We start from the raw sequence: 14449 nt of genomic DNA on the forward strand, positions 1-14449 counted from the left end.
AACGTGAAACGAAGTTAGAGAGGTGAACATACATGATGCGCTATACGTAACGAACAGTAAAATGCAGACTAAGGGCGGTCACTTGTGACGTGAAGGATCGTAACCTATGATGTTCAACGTCATTAGCAAGTCCTTCTTAGAAACTTCAAATCATTAGGAGCTGAAACAAAACAGGATTGTCATTAACACCGAAATTACTTTTGTACGTGCTCATAGTGCTACTAAAGCATAACCCACAATCACAGCAATAATAAATCTCCCAAGCTCCCTTTCAGTTTTGATTCTTTGTAATCTTTCTCGATCGCGTTATACAAACTTATTTACGTATTAAGATTTCCAGTAGAACGCTAAAAAGCCCATCGCTGGACAGACTTAAATATTCAGCATATATGCCACTAGTTAACCATAGTACGCTAGCAACAATTCTTGGAAAGCGACACTCAGGCTGCTATGTATTGAATTTTGCAGGCCTTTGTGACCTAACAGTTCTAGGCGCTTCAGTCCGGAACCGTGCTGCTGCTACTGTCGCAGGTTCGAATCCTGCCTCGGGCATGGATGTGTGTGATGTCCTTAGGTTAGTTACGTTTAAGTAGTCCTAATTCTAGGAGACTAAATAAATGTCGTGTGACTAGGGCCTCCCGTTAGGTAGACCTTTCGCCGTGTGCAAGTCTTTCGATTTGAAGCCACTTCGGCAACTTGCGCGGACTGATGACCTCAGATGTTAAGTCCCATAGTGCTTCGAGCCATGTGAACCATTTCCTGCATTTTGTCCTGTAAGCTATTTCTGATTTAGTGACGATCGTTATATTTGTCTACAGCGTAAGCATAATACACGGCACGTGAAATCAAGCACTAGCAAAAATCTCTGGCACGTACGCTGTCATGTGTTGGCAGCAGTGCATAAACCACAGAAATCGTATTAGTTGCTGCGCATCTGTTGGAAGAGCGTCTCGTTCTTTCTGTTTTGTGTGAAGCTTCAAGAATGGCGCAGTTTGCGTTCTGTCTCACGTTATTCGCTGCGTTATGTGAGTAAAATCAAATAAAAGAAAGGATACGGATTTTTCACTATAATGGATGACTAATAGTTTCTTAAATGTTAATAACCAAACGCGTTTGCATTATTTGTGTACGGAACATAAGCTGTGAAATAAAATTACTGTATGTCATGATTCACAATGTAAATAACGGTATTGTTTCAGCTGCTTATTTTTCAGGAAAAATATTTATTATATTTATCGTATGCGACTTTTAAGAACAAATTTTACCCTGAGAGTTTTCATATTCTGTTACATCTGTTAGTCTGTAGATTTGTGGATTACGCATAATATGAAAGTTGGTACTGTTCATCCACAAGTGCTTTGTGGAAAGACATAGATATGGAAAGGGTGTATGCAGATTCGTAAGTCACCTTCTTTCCTATATGCTAAGCTGTTCCGAGAAACCAGAAATTCAGAAATAAAGATCATGCGAGACATGGGTGATACAGTGTATCTGGAATATATACTGGTGAAATATATTAGAACCCTCATTCTTACGTATCTTAGAGGTGTACGTAGAAATATAACTCCACTCGTTTAATTTTAGTTATTTTACGATCAATTTGAAGCTGTGATAGGCTTGTTTGCGATGTTGATAGCAAAACTTTTCTTTCAACTCCACATCGCAGTCTATTTTGAATTACCAGAATGTTATTTAAGACAGTAAAACCGTCATAACTGCCATTATTCCAGAATATTATGGGTGAATTGTTACCAATTATAACACAATAACGGTGAGCAAGTTTTAAAACAGCTACAAAGTGGATTCAGCTGTGGCGAACCTTAACAGCGCTATTAAATCTTAGTAGCGAGGAGTAGATTTTTCAGTAACAGTGCTTCTAACAAAGACAAAGTAATCTGTAGGAATTCTTACAATAATTTATGATAGTGCTCTGTAAGCACAGTTGTACATGACATTCTTTTCTATTAGCCTCCTTCTTTAATATTTCCAATAACAGTGTAACAGGCAAAACCCAGAAATGTTCATGACTGTCATTGCTTTTACACATCACAGAAATCAGAACTTGTTGGTATCACAGCCTTAGAATTTCAATTTCAGAGATGAACATGGTTGTAGCAGGTATTAATATAACACCTAAAATAATCATATAACAAAAGACACCATTTCTCAGGAAGTAGATAGAATATTCCATTCACCTTTTAATTTGCATCAAGTACTCCAACCTCATTTGTTAATGACAGCATTACAATACAGTTTCCAAATGCTTCAGTAGACGTCTTTGCAAATGCCTCACAATCCTCAATACTGAGGTGATAATAAAGCATACTGGTATATTGATATGTAAAACACCACATTGTATTCAGAGATTTGGTTTACTTTATATAAAGACGTATGTCCTAAATTTTTTATCAGAATACTGTACGTAATGTGAGTCTGCTTCCAATACAAATTTCTTTACAGCCATTATTCACATACTCATTGAAGCTACAAGTGAAGAAATCCCAAAACTAGAAACATCAGATGACGATAACTCAAACAATATCATTCAACTTTTTATGTGAGTATTCTGAGTTATTAGTATCTGTAGACTGTGAGGCCACTTTCTTAGATAAATTCCGACAAAACATTCTTCCTTGGTGTGTTTCGTTTCAGGTATCCAAAGATCCCCAATGAACCTTGCGATTCTGAGTTAAAAATATGTGGAATATACATGTGTGTAGGTGAAGCAAAAGAGAACTTGGAGGAATCTGAGATTGGTTCACAGTCACCAATTATAGGTAAATATTATTATAACTGTAACATGTTTTTATTTTCATTCATTAGGCCTGGTGGGTCAGAATTATGCTTAACTTAACACGTAAACTTCTGCTTCTATTGAACCAACTACAACTGTCTAATCTAATAAAGTTATCCTGTATTTCTTCATATTTAAATCGTTAATGCTCTTGACATCTACTTCAAACTATGGAGTTAACTTCTTAACACACTGGACTTAATTAAAGGAGCAACAGGCTTCAAATTTACTTCCACTCATTCATATTCACAATGTTTGTAGTGCCATCAGATATCGCAATGGATATGCAGGAAATGCTCCCTTGAAAAGGAGTGCCTAACCATATCTGTCTAATCCATTTGTCTTCCACCCATGATGTCTTCAAGTTAATGAGGATGCTACATAGTAATCTTTCTATCTTTCTCTTTCACTTTTTGACATTTTTATTCACCCCTGAGGCCTCAACAGCGTACAAAGAACATGTAGTTGAATCAATTTAAAGTTTTTTTTCTGAAGATTAATAATAAAATGTTTGCATCACATATATTGACTACTAATATGACTCTGCTCTTGGTCATCAGTTTTTACTTTTTAAGAATTTTTTTTTCTAGTGTTGAACTAATTTTCACTGTTGACATTGTTTTCTATGCCAAAACAATAACATTTATTTACGCAAGAAACTTAAGTGTCTTGCATCAGATTTTCATATTTTCTCATTTCTGATGTCGTGCACTCTCTCCTACTGCATAGGACTACATGCTAAACTGAGACTGGAGCACCAAATCCCTTTGACAGGAAGAAACAACTTTTCTAGAGTGCATCTGAAGTACATGTCTTCCATAAGACTGGACTGCTGAAATTATTTTAATTTCAAAGTTTCTTTTCTCAATGGTACTGTATTATGACAATCAATAATTTATACCATTGTCATAACAGTACTTAAATATTCTCTTCTCCCCTAATGACCAGCACCAACCCAACATAGCATGAATTTGGGGTTACCTAAAGCTAGGAAATGTCTGCTGGTCTTGTTTTACTTTTTAACCCTATTACAGGATTTTCTGGTTGTTAAATATAGTGTCTTGAAAGATGCTACTACCATGTAGGAAAAATTGAAACATACCAGCCAGACCACAATACCAGATAAGCACAATCTGCATTATATTATAAAATGAACAGTTTTTGAAGAATATTCTGTGAAACATGAATGGCAGAATGGGAGTCTGCTGAATTATGGGAAACATCTGGGTCAGATAAATGGGTATCAAGGTCGCATTGTTGTACTTACAATTCTTGTAGGAGGTGATCTATTGCTTCAGTGGTGTAGCCAACTGTTTGCACCTGCTGTAGATCGTAGCACTTATCTCAGTTTACAGTCAGCTTTATTGTTAAACAGTACTGGTTTGCATTTTGACATGTGATAAATGCTGTGCACATACATGGAAAATTACACATATTTGTGATGTGATCATTTTCATGTATTAGTTTATACATGTGCAGTGGAAACAGAAAAAAATTTTATAGGAACTTGGGGTACAGCCGGCCGATGTGGCCTAGCGGTTCTAGGCACTTCAGTCTGGAATCGCGCGACCACTACGGTCGCAGGTTCGAATCCTGTTTCGGGCATGGATGTGTGTGATGTCCTTAGGTTAGTTAGGTTTAAGTAGTTATAGGGGACCTATGACCTCAGATTTTAAGTCTCATAGTGCTCAGAGCCATTTGAACCTTTTTTTTTTTTTTTTTTTTTTTTTTTTTTTTTTTTTTTTTTTTTTTTTTTTTTTGAAACAGATAGTTCCACCTTAGTTGTGGCTGTCAACAAGAAGTCTTTCCTACAACTCAAGCAATAATTATTCAGCAATCTCTAATACACTTGCGCCATGATATAAATCATTCTTGTAATGTGTATCAATTATTTTACAGAGTAACTCTTTTGAGTGTTTTGTCTTCAGCTGTAAAAAATATACTTTGTTCAACACTTACTAGGAACATTTGTTTTCATAATTCTTTTAGTCGCTGTTGCCAAAACTGAAATGTGAATTTATACTGAAATTTATAGTTTTTAAAAATTTCGCATACATTAGATACTAAGTTAAAAATAATACAGTACTACTTCAAACAGAATGCAGTCTGAGGAAGGAATTGTTTGAGTAAATTCCATTGATAAAAAATTATCCTGAATGTGAGGGTAATCAGTAAAATCTCATAAGACAGGTAGACTCAAGTGAGATATGATTATTTGTGGCAACTGCATCTCAGGAATGAGTCCAGTCCTTCACAGCAGTTGCTGGTTACCCTTACTTCTATAAAATGAGTATAGATTTAAGGAATAGATGTAAATAATTTTATTCATACATTAAACTTTCTATCAAAATCAGTTTACCTTGTTACACACGATATAAGCATTTGATATAGCCAAGTTCTTAAGAAATGATTGCTACTCTTGAAAATACACTAAAATTTTGTGACTTAAGTATTAATTCTATAATTTGACTTACAATTACACATGGTAATGTAATACAGAGGTCAATTTGTTGCAGACACAACTGTGAAGCAAGTATCTAATGAAGATAAGAAGTGCTTTTGTAGCAGTAAAGCAGAAGAGCTATTCGTTAAACAAGAGGTAATGAAAGTGGGAGATCTGCATTTTGTAGATTACAGGTAAATTGATAATTATTAACTACATAACACATACTTGTTTACGTTTCTTTGGTGACTGATGATTTTTGTTTTCATAGGGTACAAGAAGATTTTGAAAATGGCTACAACTATCTAATACATGACTGGAACTTAACCGTATTCACAGAAATTCCAGATGAGGTAAGCCTCTCGGTGTATATAACTATAATTGAATGATCTGCCCTTGAAACTTTCATATTAATCTCATGGAGCCATGGACATGACTCTGAAAATATTATTAGTTTTATTAATAACAAGTAAGACTAATACTGGCACTGAAGGTAGTAGGATGCAGGAAGTATGTGATAAATATACCACAGCTTGTCACTATTTAAATCATCTAAAGAATAAATAATACTAGAACTGCTGGATTTTTAGAACCCCTTAGAACCACAGTTAGGACAAAAATGTCCAATCCATAGTTCATATGTTTACAGCTTGTTCCTAGCCTTTTCTGTTTTGTTGGATCAGTTTTTCTGTAACAGATAGTTGATTCAATGACCATTATTATGTTTTACCTCCAAGCACTGAATATTTTCATTTTATTGTCCAAATCAACTTAAAAATGCAATTAGTGTCGACATGTTCATAATATTGTAAAGAAATATTGTGTTCTTATAGACATGCAAACCAGTTTGCAAACAAAATTATATTTTTTTTCAAGTAAACAAAAACATTTAATACAGAGTCAGTATGTTAACACAATCTAACAGAAGTGTGCACTTTGATACACATTATCTTAAGTTAAACATTAGTTTGTCTGTGTAATCTGTTCCTGTTAGATACTAACAGATCATCATTGTCTGTAGACTAGACTCTGTAATGTATACAGACATAGGGAAATGTCATAAAACATTTCTTGTAGACTGGCCTTGGTTTCTGCTACACCATGAGCTTGAGAAGAAATCTTGTGATGTTGTTTTGAGCTTTGCTACATCTCTATAGATGACCCAGCCATTGATGCCTGCTAAATAGAGAATATTGTAAAAATATCAATGGGCCATATTCTTCCAGCATATTTCACTTAGTAGTTGTGAGCAACCTGGTCAACAACATTTACTCTGTATATGGTTTCATTGTGATATGTCACTGTTAGGCTTTGGGTTCACGTCAGTTCAGATTTGTAAATCTGTATGCAAGGAACAGAACTATCACAAACATGCCTGGCTTTCCCTGGCATACTATAAGATTCATATCACCTTTTTTTAAAAGTTGCGGTTTTGAATAGTTTCTTGTGAGCTTTCTTCATGCATTCTGGCATGCCCATTCTAATTCTGTTTATTGTACCAAGGAAGGTTGTCTGGTTGGTTTTCAAATATCACACAAGAGAAAGTGGCACAAAGAAGTTCTCACACAGAAAATTTCTTCCTTTATTTAGGTATAGGGTAGAAGTTTCTTCAGTGCAAAATTACTACAATGTTCACCATCAGGACAAGTTTAATCTTTGCCATGCCATGGGAAAGCATTTATCACATATTTGTAATCTTTATTGACATCTATCCAGTATCTCTGCCCATACGAGTTAGATTTTGAGGACATGAAAGGAGAACCCAATATCTACACTTAGGCAGAAACTACTGCTCATCAGCACAAATTACAGACAGGAAACATACATGTTTTGACAGTGTGTTATGAATAACTTCCATACATTTCACATGACAGAGTACTTATCATTAGTTAGCCTCTCCAAATGTGTCAACACAAACCAAACCCAAGACACCTCATGATTTCCTTTAAGTGATTACAAGTCATCATAAACTTGCAAAGTTGTATTTTCCATTTTGTGACAAGAGAAGTTCTGTTCCTTTGGATTCAACAGCATCTCTATCATACAGAACGACTATCAAGCTGTTCGAGCTGTAATGACAGTTCAACATCTCCCATTGCTTTATGTGCCTCTGTTCCAGTGCATTTCTGAATATATTTCAGAACACATTCATCAGTCTCAGAAAACATTTTGTTCCTTACCTTTTACACTACTATGTACACATGGAGTTTCATCAAAATTTTTTCACTGACGTATCCAAGCTCCGTCCTGTACATTGTTTTACATCACAATGAAAATCAGTCAAAATAATGTCTATATCCTCTCCTTTCGATTCAACTTCTTTGATATTATTTATAAAAGCCAACATCTGGTGACCCATGAAAACTTGTAGCTGCCTTGACAACATAAATTTGTTGTAGTTGGCTGGATACTAAATTGTTGTACTGGATTGGGGATTATTGTACCTTGAGAATAGTGTACCTGGAACAAATGATGCTACTTGGTCAGTGTTTCAATGTTATGACCTATTTTAGAATCTCATAAAGAAATACATATGAGAGACCACCATTTGTACTATTTTGTTTTTGGCGTGTGACTTGAGTTAGTGATGGTGGAACATTCGTAAATATTTGTAGTTATGCGCACCTAACTGCTGTACTGTTATTAAAGCTTTTTGGAAAATATTGTTAATTTTTCAGGTAAAGAATTTTATGATGAGTAAAATGCAAGTTAAATTGAGACTTTTAATGTGGGCAGTTAAGCCGTACTTTGTGAGTCATGCACCATCTTGTACATTGAAACAAACAGAGGTCTTCTAACCTGGGACCTTAAAAATTTTCCCTCCCTTTCAGTTGGAAATTTGTGTTAGTTTTCAATAACAGTTATTTAAAAATGTTTTTACTTCTAATTTGACTTTTGATTACACTTATACTTAATTTTATTTCATTGCTGACTGTTGTTATATTATACAGTAATAGATATAAAATTAAATACAGTACTGACAAGATTTTCTCATTTGCAACACTTTTTGCCTATTCAAAAAGCACATATGTTGTTTTGTCATGTACTTGTGAAATTATACTTGAAGTGTTTTACATTTTATGACTAGGCATTTCATTTTGCAGCATTATGAAAACCCCAGTGTAATTCACTGTATAAGCAAGAATACATGTATGGTAAGTAAGGAAACATTCTGCATATTCTGTTACATAAATTTCTTTGTCTGCTTACATACTTCACTCCTGGATGGCTGGACCCCATCCATTAATGTAGCAGTCACTTTGCAGTGTCTGACTGTTTCATGATTCCTTTGTGCTTGTTGATAATAATATGATTTAATGCAGATAGGTATTTATTTTATTATGACTAGAATGTGTTGTCAACAGTGATTTGTAACAGGAATTATAACATGTGATTGTACTGATCAAATGAGGATATAGTTACATATTATAAACTTACTTTCTATCCAGGAATGCAAATGAGCTCTGTGGTAAACCTCAGTTTTAAGTGAATGAACATTTAAGTAGATCATAAGTCTTACTAACAATTATGGTCCACAGGATAACTGCTTAGCTTGAAAATTCTTTATCACATCACTATATGTGCTGACCAACTTATTGGTGACTTTTATGAATTTTACTTCGGGGAGAGGTTTGTTTCTTTTGTAACTGCACATAAACCTTCACATTGTTCCTAGACTATGTTAGGCAAGTTGTTTGTGGCAGTATATTGCTGATCATTGTTGTAAGTCTATACACAGAAATTTACCATAAAATGCATTAAACTTGACCAAAGATTATTGAATTTTTGGCTCATTAATTCTATTGTTTCATTCAAAATTATATGTTTATTCACTCTGTTATGGATAAATATTTCCATTTTCATTTCCTCTATGGTGTATATGCTTTCCTTTTTTTCAGTTGGCTGCAGAATTTCCAGGTTGTTAACAGTTTTCAAAAAGTGGCCTTTGTCTTTAATATGTGCTGGAATAGGTGTCCTGTTGTGCTTCTCTAATGTGTACCAGCTTAAGTGTGCTGTAATCCTAATTTCAGTATTTCCAACTGTTTTTCCTGTGCATCCTGAAGATGCCAGAATTACCTAGAATTGCATTTTTGTATTTTACATTGAATACAGATCTTTACTAGTAGACTTCCTCAAAATATCAAAATGCAGTTGCTAGTTCTCTTTAGAGATCTACATTTCAAAGAGGACTATGGTGTTATTCACTTCATGCCCATGGGTGATTGTTATGCAGATGGCAGCACTTATGAAAATTATTGTCATTTCATCACCTGTTCAGCTGAAAATAATGGGAATGTCATCTACATACAATTTGATATTATTTGTGATACCTTTATTCAGTTTCTTTAATTTTTCTAAATGGTTGACAAACATTTCTGCTATGTAGCCATTATTTGGGTTTCCCACAGAACGTCAGAAGTCCTGCATGTAAATGTCGTTGTTGAAAGAGAAATTGCTATGTAAGGTTACAAAACTAAGCATGTCTATAAGTACAATAACTTCTAGACAGTTCATTATTTCATTTTTCATAAAATTACTTCTGAGGTGGCACAGTCATTAGCAGACTGGACTCATAATTTGGGGAATGGTGATTAAAATCCTTGTCCAGTCATCCAGATTTAGGTTTTTCATTATTTCCCTAAGTTGCTTTAGGCAGGTACCGTTATGGCTCCTTTCTAAGGAGCATGCTCCATTTCCTCTGCATCCTTTCCCCAATCCAAGCTTCTACCATTTCTCTAATGGCCTTATTGTTGATAGAAAGTTAGACTCTTGTCTTCACGTCCTTCTGCCTAACTTCCACAAATACTAGTATACAGGGTTACTAGACTGAGACGACATATGTCATGGGACAGCGATATGCACATATGCTGGTGGCAGTAGTACCACATAAATAAGGTATAAAATGCAGCGCATTATAAGAGCAGTTATTTGTACTCAGGTAATTCATGTAAAAAGGTTTCCAATGTAATTATGGCCACATGATGGCAATTAACAGGTTCTGAATATAGAATAGCAGTAGGAGCTAGACACATGCAACATTCCATTTCAGAAATCATTAGAAAATTCTGTATTTTTAGATTGACAGAGTTTATGAGACAATCAAATTTCAGGCGTTACCTCTCTTCACAGTCAAAACAGTGGCCAACCGTCTTCACTTAGTGACCAAGTGCAGAAATGTTTGCCTAGAGTTTCAGTGCTAACAGACAAACAACACTGTATGAAATAACTGCATAAATCAATGTGAGATGTAAGACAAATGTGTCCATTAGGAAAGTGCAGTGTTATTTGGCATTATTGGGCTATGGAAGCAAATGATCAACGCAAGTACTTTCTTAACAGTACGACATTACCTGCAGCACCTCTCCTGGTTTGTTACCATTCCTGTTGGAGCATAGATGACTGGAAAATCGTGGGCTGGTCAGATTTGTCCTGCTTTCAGCTGGTAAGAGCTGATGGCAGGGTTTGAGTGTGGTGCAGACCCCATGAAGCCATGCACCCAATTTATCAACAAGGCATTGTGCAAACTGGTGGTGGCTACATAATGGTGTTGCCTGTGTTTACACATTGTGGACAGGGTCCTCTGGTCCAACTGAACTGATCATTTATTGTAAATAGCTATGTTCAACAAGTTGGACACCATTTACAGCCACTCATGGATTTCATGTTCCCAAGCAACAATGCTAGGCCACAATTGTTCACAATTGATTTGAATAACAGTCTGGATTAATTGGTTTGAATAACAGTCTGGACTATTTGAGCAAACGATTTGGTCACCCTGAATGCCTGACATCAACCGATTGAACATTTTATAGGACACAATCAAGAGGTCATTTCATGCACAGAATCCTGCAGTGGCTACAGTTTTCCAATTATGGGTGGCTATAGAGGCAGAATGGCTCAATATTTGTGCAAGAGACTTCAAGTGGCTTGTAGATGCCACACTATGTCGAGTAGCTGCACTGCACCAGGCCAATGTATGTGCAACATGATATTGGGAGGTATCCCATGAATTTTTTCACCTCAGTGTGTATCAAGTGACAGAAATCTGACTTGAGTTAGAACATTTTATGACAGGACTAGTAAGCCTGACTATGTTATTTGTACTGTTGGTGTGTTCATAGCACTTGTCTGTGGAATATGATTTTTCGTATGTATATTTATCTACTAATGTATCATTAACTAGTTAGCTGTCTGTAAATTTTTCTGGCAATAATTAGATGTATTGTTCTTATAAATATTTTGCTGCACTGTGAGTGTAGGAGCAGCAGGATTCTTCCACAAATGCAGTGTGCTTCAGATTTGTTGAAAGAAACTTTGTTTGTTGGTCAAGTCAGATTTCCAGTATGTATCTTGTGTTTATTTCTCTGCAGAATCCAGTTGACCTCATGCTTTATTTGCCGGTAACGATTAATTACTTTCAATAGAAGAGTACTTGTGCACATTTTAAGGTGGATTAGGATCTAGGTTAAGCAGCATTTCACATTGACTTTCTTTGTTTCATAAATTATTATAGACTGCTTACATTGTCTTGGTCTCTCACATCATTTTGTGTCCTAGAAACAGTGATGCAAAAATTATGAAAGAAACTGGGGTCAGTGTTTCTGCCCAAACCCTGTCAAAATCAGTGGCTTTATTCACTACTAGCTCTTTTATTTGCCCATAACACTGTTGCAACACACAATCATTCTTTGACTCCATTCCCTTCCTCTAACTTCATTTTCAGATTATGTATGACTCACAGTATATCAACTATCCTTACTCTTGCAGCAATAATATCAATAGCTTTATCACATTCCACATGTATTCTGAAGGTACCTAGGATTTCTAACACCAAACTTGTATCCTAATTCTGTTTTCAATTTGCTCAATGTCATACTGAATTTGTAGGTCTACTGGGAGCTTCCTGTTACATTCTGGAGTTTTATTTTATATTTTCTTGTTATGTAGGTCACATAGTAATAGAATCCATTACATAGGGTTATATATATATGAAGAGTTACTATTTACATTGCAATATTGTTGAATATATGACATACTCATGATAATGCTTGTCGCATTCCCTTCAGTCATCACAGTTTTCATCCTAGAAATTATCTAGGTCTCTTAAATTTTGATTGTTTACTAAAATGAGATACACAGTAAAAGTTGCACTGGATGATCAGCAGCTTCCAGGTGAATTAAATTCATTATCTTGTTGACTGCAGTCTCTGTGAAATCATTCAAAAGACACATCAAAGCAGCAGTTTTCATGTTCCAGACACTCATTTCCCCTTATCTACAGATAACATATCTGTAACTGCCGATGTAGTTTCACAACTGTTTAGCCTTGATTTCTACGTTCTAAGTTGAACGTCTTACAGACTGATGACGCATGTGTACTGTAAAACTAAAACATTTTAGCCATAAGTGACTGGTGCCCAATTAAATGTATATCATAATTCAACATATATTGTTTAGCCAAAAGTTATACACATTTGTTATATGTTATCAGATAATGATTCCACTTACTCTACACATTTTTATTTGTCTGTATTTAAATGCAATTTTACATCACACATTTTTTTATATAAATGTTGTAGCTTTAATCTGATTCCAAACCATTTGAAACATTTCTTCCAAGCACATGAACATCTTGCAGCAATTAGGGCACAACTGAATGCATCCTTGATATCTTCAATCATCTTGGCATTACATAATACTCAAAGCAGCCTTGACAACTTCAAGCAGCTTTCCATCAAATACTGCAATTTGTATATCTGTGGCTGGTCTATGTGCTTGTACAACAGATACAGTGGCAGGAGATATCCTAAAGCACCATAACCATTCCCCCACACAACCAACAACTATAGACTCAAGTGACAAATATCACTGAACAGATCCTAGTATCATGTGAGACATTATTTTGTCCAGTGTAGTGCAGTAAGTAGGTGTAGCTTGGACTCAACAAGTTTTTGGAAGCCTCCTGCAGCCGCTACAGTCATCCATAATCACCGAAGTGTTGCTGGTGCAGGATTTTGTGCAGCAAATGACCTCTTGATTGTTGTTGTTGTTGTGGTTGTTCTTGTTGTTGTAGTCTTCAGTCCAAAGACTGGTTTGATGCAGCTCTCCATGCTACTCTATCTTGTACAAACCTCTTCCCTCTAAGATTTATACCCTCCAAGCTTCACTCCAATACTAAATTGGTGATCCCTTGATGCCTCAGAACATGTCCTACCCTTCTTCTAGTCAAGCTGCGCCACAAATCCTTCTCCCCAATTATATTCAGCATTTCCTCATTAGTTACATTAGCTACCATTTAATCTTCAGCATTCTTCTATAACGCCACATTTCAAAAGCTTCTATTCTCTTCTTGTCTAAACTGTTTATCATACATGTTTGACTTCCATAAATAGCTATACTCCATAAAAGTCTTCCTGACACTTACGTCTATACTCGATGTTAACAAAATTCTCTTCTTCTGAAATGCTTTCCTTTCCATCACCAGTCTACATTTTATATTGTCACTACTCTGACCATCATCAGCTATTTTTCTGCCCAAATAGCGAAACTTATCTACTACTTTTGCTTGGCTCTGAGCACTATGGGACTTAACTTATGAGGTCATCAGCCCCTTAGAACTACTTAAACCTAACTAACCTAAGGACATCACACACGTCCATGCCCGAGGCAAGATTCGAACCTGAGACCGTAGCGGTTGCGCGGTTCCAGACTGTAGTGCATAGAACCGCTCGGCCACTCCGGCCGGCTGATCTACTACTTTAAGTGTCTCATTTCCTTATCTAGCTCCCTCAGAATCACCTGATTTAATTCGACTGCATTCCAGTATCATCATTTTTCTTTTGCTGATCTTCATCTTATATCCTCTTTTCAAGACACTGTCCATTATGTTCAACTGCTCTTCCAAGTCCTTTGCTGTCTCTGACAGAATTACAGTGTCATCAGCAAACCTCGAAGTTTTTACTTCTTCTTCCTGGACTTTAATTCCTACTCCAAATTTTTCTCTTGTTTCCTTTACTGCTTGCTCAATATACAGATTGAATAATATCAAGGGTAGGCTACAACCCTGTCTCACTCTCTTATCAACCACTACTTTTCTTTCATGCCCCTCAACACTTATATCTGCCATCTGGTTTCTGTACAAATTGTAAACAGCCTTTCGCTCCCTGTATTTTACCGCTGTAGCTTCAGAATTTGAAACAGAGTATTACAGT

This window comes from Schistocerca serialis, chromosome 3 (genome assembly GCF_023864345.2).
Source record: "Schistocerca serialis cubense isolate TAMUIC-IGC-003099 chromosome 3, iqSchSeri2.2, whole genome shotgun sequence".
Taxonomy (NCBI): Eukaryota; Metazoa; Arthropoda; class Insecta; order Orthoptera; family Acrididae; genus Schistocerca; species Schistocerca serialis.